Raw genomic sequence first — 6000 nt, forward strand, 5'->3', positions numbered from 1 at the left:
TAATATATAATATGATTGTCCTTAAACACTCATGATCAGGGCTGGCTGAATGGTGGAGCAAGAGATGCAGTCGCCTAAGGCTCCAAGTAAAAAAAAGGCCCCTATATTTTAACCAATAGGGTTATTTATAATAAATAAATAAAATAATATTTTTTTACCAGATAAAAAACAAATAAAAAATAGAGAAATATTGCAACATCCACAATATTTTTCACAATACTTTTACAACTAATGTTATGTAGCAAGTTGTTAAAGCCTATTACTGATGGCAAAAAAAAAAAATTATAGTGATATTTTCAAGTAGAAAACAAAAAGCAACTTAAAACCTAGGATTTGTTGTAAAAAAAATATTGTGAATGTTGCACTTCTAAGAAAAAAAAAGAATAATAATAAGAGTTTAGTTGGCAAACTTTACTAGTTCTTATCTAAGCCTACCACTAACACCACTCTTTTACTTACCATTATCAATTTACAACATCAACAAGTATGAAAAATTTTGTCAAATTTTTTCTGTGTATAAAATTTCTAAAAAAAGAAAAAAAATCTACATAATTCATGTTAATTAGTAATAATTTTGAGTCTAAAACAAGATAATCAATTTTCGTTTTAGGCCCCTAAATACATTAAGCCGCGCCTGCTCATGATTTATTAACAATTTTCCCAAGACACTCATGAATAAAAAAAAGATTGTTTCTCATAAAAAAAATTAATAAAATAAAGATAATGAGTCATAAAGCATCAACATTGATGATGCCAAAAAATTAAACATTTAGAGGGTGTTTGGTTTGTGTTTCCAAACAACCATTTTTAGTTTTTAAACAGTATTTCACGCATTTTTATACATTTTTTCACCCACATATATTTTTATAAATATTTTCAAATAATAATTTTCAATTTTTAAACACATGTACAAACGACTTATTTTAAAGTCTCATTCTCATGTTACAGTACAACCAAGTATTGATATATTTTTTTTATCGCTTCAATTAAATATTCGTTCTTTATTATTTTTTATTATCTCTTTCTCTCTCTTCCTCTCTGTCTCTTTCTCTTCTCTGAACCAAGATCAACCACCAAAGTGAACAAACTTTCACTCTTTCTTCTCAACTCAGCAAACCCACTACCACCTAAAACCCCCCACATCACAACCTAGCCATTGCCACCTCCAAATACCCACTACCCAGCGACCATGATCACAACCCATCATCGCAAGATCGATTCGCTGAGATCCACCAAACCCATAGCCTAGCCACCGTGATCACAACCCAAACCCGGCCCCACGACTGTTACCAAAACGCCATCAAGAAAAAACCCAACAACCCAAAATTGCAAACCAATCGGCAATCCACCACCACAACTCGATCAACAAACCACCAGCCCAACCACTGCCAACGACTTTATAAGTTATACTAGCTATTGGTGCCAATGACCTTATGAGTCATAATGACTTTATAAGTTATACTATAGCTACCAAGTTGCCACCCAGTGGGTCCGGTTTGTGAATCTTGAGCTACCACGTACCAAGTTGGCACCAATAGCTAGGGGCGCGTGAGTGGGGCATGATGTAACTAACAACCAAACCGCATGATATGAATGTATCAATTATGTTGTGTTTTATAAACAATGGTCAACTCTCTGCCCCTAGCTATTGGCATTTTTATGTTAAGTATATTTACCAATGGATACATTTGAACATGGGGATTTGTATACTTGAGAAATGCATTTAGTCAGATAGAGTAGATGGTACGTGTGGCGGCTTTGCATATCTATGAGAAGCTTTTTATCTTCCTCTTTTCTTCTCTCTCTAGCCCTTCTGTAATATCTCTCATTGCACTTCTATTTTGTTAATGAATCCCATATAGAGAAAAAACCGAAGTCATGGTAGGATCATCACCTTTTCTAGCTTCAGCTTTTTGTGGTGCTTGCATCTTTGGCCAACTTTTTGAGTTAGCTCAAGCTCAAAATCGAACCCAAGCTGCTACAGATCCTGCTGAAGGTGTACCTCTCTCTCTCTCTCTCACACACACACAGAGTTTATTACATATTAATGTTGTTGGCTGATCAGAGCTTTTTTTGTCTTCTGCATATGTTACATATGAACAGCAATACGAAACCTTTTTTTTTTTTTTTTTTTTTTTTTTTTTTTGTATTTTGGATTATAATCCAATAAATAAACAATGAATGCCAAAACTGTGTTTGTTTATAATTGTTGAAGTACAAAACTTGAAGTAATATATAAAAGGCTAGCTTTTAGAATTTGATTGTGCTGTAGCTTGCAAATCTAGGTACGGATGAAGTTAATAAGAGCCCCAAACCAACGAATCATGTTGATAAGTGCAAGGTAGATATTGTACTTTTGATATTATCATCATTTCAATAGCTAGCTTAGCTTTACAATTGTGCTGGCAACTTGTGGTGTCAGCTATTACATTATTGGGGTGGTCAGTGTTGGTAAATACTACATCATAAATTAATAATTATATATTTAACTAAATAATCAGACAGCTATGAGCAATGCTTTCTCTCTCTCTCTATATATATATTGAAATTTCAAAGGCTACCAACTTAGTAAATTAAAAAGAAAAAAAAAGTTATGAAAGATTTTTTTTTTTTTTGATCACTATATAGATTGATTAAATTAAAAAAAAAAAAATTCAATCAATCTATATAGTGTAGTGACCAAAAAAAAGAAAAAGAAAAAGAAAAAGAAAAGAAATCTATGTTACATGGATTTTACTCACTGTTTCATTAAAAAAATAAAAATTCATTCACTGATTGATATTTTTTTTACACCCTTTAAAAGTGGGTTAATTGTAATTTTAATTCTTAAAATAAATAAATAAAATATTGGTAGATTTATTAGTTTTGGACAATTTGGATATTTGTTAATTAAGTGGGATTTATTTTACGGTCTAATCTGTTATGGGTATCAATGATTAGAAGGTTCTTTTTTACAAACACAACATTTTTCTCTGTTTGGGATGGGCTCAAAATAAAAATAAGCTATTTATTTTTTAGTATAATGATTTTATAAAATTTCGCTCTTTTTTTCCTGAATAAAATTGTTCTTTTAAACAGTGGCAATTTTGGTGGGTGTATATTAGATTGATCACAATGATGTTTAATTGTGAATATGATTACAGTGACAGCACTGAATACAATATTTCAAAAATGGGGGATCTCAACAAATTCAAATCAATGGAATATAAGTGGAGAACCATGCAGTGGAGCAGCCATCGACTCCACAAGTTTTGACGACCAAAACCACAACCCGTTTATCAAATGTGACTGTTCGTACAATAGTATCTCGCCACATAACCCAATTGTACGTTTTTTTCTTATATATATATATATATATATATATAAATGTCCGGGGGAGTAGGGGTCCTGGCAACTAAACATGCTGAAGTAATTTTGCAACCAAATCTTGGATGTTCTGTGGTAGGACACTTATATATATATATCCTCATGTTTTGTTTCCCATGCCATTTTTGCTTAGTATTACAATTTCTACACATTCAACAAAAAAAAAAAAATAGTATAATGTAAGTTGCATTTTTTTTATATTATAATTTTTTATTGAACTTAAACGAAAAGCAAGGGGATCGCCTCTATTATATCTGACTGGTTGTTGAAAAGGTTTAAGTTTATTTTCGATATTGGTTAAAAAATTAGTATCAACACTGTTGAATATATTATATTAACTGGTTGATGAAGAGGATATTATATATTAACTGGTTGCCTAGTAGCAAAACTTATTTTTATATGTTATCATATACGAAAATTTTATGTACCTTTATAGAGTTCATTTGACAGTTGAGGTGAGTTGCCAATGTGCATTACAAAAATCGCTATTCATATCGTTGTTTTATAATGCTTATCCTTAACATCTTGTTATTGGACCGGGTGTTTATTTATTTATTTAAGAAGGGTATTTAGAGCTCTTCAAGCACTGAATTATTCTCCCGAGTGTGTATGTGTAGTCCCTCATCTGACATACACCAACTAATTATCGAGAATTTTGTTAGTTTGTTGGGTATAGAGGTGGATATTTCTAAAGTGAACTTAACTTAGAATGGTGGTGGTTGTGGGGGGAGTTCATGGCTGATAATAATTCTTTTTGTTGGTAGGTAACATAGGTCTCAACTCGTCTTCCATCTTAGTATTTTTATAGAGGAAATGAGGAGGTATTATTCAGATGAGAGCTTATTAATAAACCTACTTTATATTGCACTGAGAAATAGATAAGGGATAACAGAGTCATTTATTGAGATATATACTACCCCAGGTCATTTTTCTATGCCAATTTCTACCATTCATTTTGGGATAAAAATATGCACAAAATCCCATATAGTTTCCCCTAAAAACATAACACATTGAAGTTTTGAGTGTAACACTTAAACCCCTTGCGGTATTGTTTTACCTGTAAATTGTTAATTATGTAACATTTTACCTTCTTGAGGTTTTTGAGTTTAAGACAAAACCCCCTATGGTATTTCTTTATGTGAAAATATAGTTCTAAATATTGACAGTGTCATCACATGAGCAATACATCTTTTATTTTAATGGATGTCTATGGTTTTCACATAAAATGATACACATGGAGTTGAGAGTTGCATTCAAAACTCAGGGGGAGGGGTGGTGGTTGTGTGTTTCACTCTAAATATATATGTGTGTGTGTGTGTGTGGGGTACAGCAGTCAAACAAATGAGATTTTTTTGCCACCCGAGTCAGCCTTTTTCTAATTAGAAGATCTAATCTGTCATGGGTGTGCCTTCATGGTGCTTCCCATGTTCTGTTCCTTTATTTTAAAGGTTTTTGAGCATGGAATGTCATACAAACATCATACCATCAAATTTGAGCATAAAAGATAAAGTATTTTGCTGCTTAAAATTTTGATGAAATGTATCTTCACGCAACAATTTAAGTTGGTGGCATCTGTTGGTCAAACCAATACCTATGATGGATGTGTGAGCTTTAAAATTATTGAGTTTTGCATGAATTGGCCATAGAATCCTAAGGACTAAGGCGAGGTCATGGAGACATCATAAGGAGGCCTTGTCATAATATCCTCTTAAAAGAAAATCTCATGTATGAATCATCTATATGATGACCAAAAATGAAAAGCTAAAATGTGTCAACTTTATAAATTCACATGGTAATATAAAATGGGAACTTTACTTGAATTCAATGTTCCAATGTTGAAATGGGGAAAGGAATTGAAAAAAGAAAAAGAAAATTGAAGAGATAAGTTCTTTGTGTGTGCATGTGCATGTGCACATGTGTGTTTTATAACTTAAAAGTTCTTTATGTGGTTTCTTGGATTTATATATTGATGGCTAATTTTATCTTCTCCTATGCTCATTTTCTCCTTGTACCACATTTCACTAGTACAAGTGTGGTTTTGTACAATGAACCATGAATTTTATGCCATTGGAGCATACAAGCACAATTTGAGATGCATTTAGCGCAAACAAAAGAATAAAATCTAAATACTTGCAAAGGATAATCAGATGGGGCCTCAATATGTATTATTTGTGCAAAGTGCAAGTTAAGGGGATTCGTGTTTGACCCTCAAGTCTAAACCCATAAGAAGGGAGCAGAATGCCACTAGGGTATATGGCCATTAATTGGAAACTCACCGTTATATGTAAACATTCCCTTGTAGAGAGCTTTTATGATATTAATTACTAATATTCTTGAGCAGTCATTCAATCTGCCACCTTTACTAAGCTTATAGTTTTAGCGATCCATGAATTAAATTCATATACAAGCTGAAGCACAATTATTTCATATGATAATCCCCCCTTTTTTCAAATTTTTTTTTTTTAAATCCTTGAAAGTTCTGCAAAATTTGGTAAGTTACAAAAACAACACTTTCAAAATATCTTGGGCATCTTCAGTACTTCAATCTTTTTTTTCATGGTTGATTTTTTCCCCCCTTTTACAGGAGGGCTTATGCCCTGAATGTAGTTGGCGTAATTCCAGATGAACTATGGA

Source organism: Quercus lobata, chromosome 4 (genome assembly GCF_001633185.2).
Source record: "Quercus lobata isolate SW786 chromosome 4, ValleyOak3.0 Primary Assembly, whole genome shotgun sequence".
NCBI classification, from domain to species: domain Eukaryota; kingdom Viridiplantae; phylum Streptophyta; class Magnoliopsida; order Fagales; family Fagaceae; genus Quercus; species Quercus lobata.